Here is a 503-nt window from a genome sequence, read left to right as displayed (position 1 = left end):
TGTATGTGGCCAAGCATTATCCTGATGGGAGAGCACCTTTCATCTTGAAACCAAAGATAGTTGTTTTTCTTCTAGTGTTGACTTAAGCCACTCAAGCTGCTTACAGTAGATCTCCTGTGTTATCATTTGATTTGGGTTTAAAAGTTCAAAGTGGACTAAACCTTTCATATCCCACCAAACAGATAACAACACCTTACGTGGCTGAAGACCTAGGTTGCTGGTGTTTCTCCTTTTCCTACCCACTGTCTACAGCGCTTAACATTTTTATAGAGAACCCATTTCTCATCACCAGTCCAAAGAAGGTTCGTTTGAGATGTGACAGCAAAGAAGAGCACACATTCACTCTCTGCATGTGATTAGACTCTGAAAGTTTGTGAGGAACCCATTGACCCAATTTGCTAACTTTTCCAATTGCATGCAGGTGTCGATGAATGGTTGAATGACCAAATCCAAGCTTCTCTACTAGTTCCTCAACAGTTATGATAATATTTTGTTCCACCAGG

At 40.8% G+C, this 503-nt stretch overlaps 1 protein-coding gene across 3 annotated transcripts in view; it reads left to right on the top strand.

The window, feature by feature from the left end:
• LOC106882636 (VPS9 domain-containing protein 1) overlaps positions 1–503 on the top strand; it is a 61,716-nt gene that overhangs the window by 53,479 nt on the left and 7,734 nt on the right. The gene's annotated exons all lie outside the window — the stretch shown is intronic.

Source organism: Octopus bimaculoides, chromosome 1 (genome assembly GCF_001194135.2).
Source record: "Octopus bimaculoides isolate UCB-OBI-ISO-001 chromosome 1, ASM119413v2, whole genome shotgun sequence".
NCBI classification, from domain to species: domain Eukaryota; kingdom Metazoa; phylum Mollusca; class Cephalopoda; order Octopoda; family Octopodidae; genus Octopus; species Octopus bimaculoides.
This window is presented reverse-complemented; position numbering and strand designations above follow the sequence as displayed.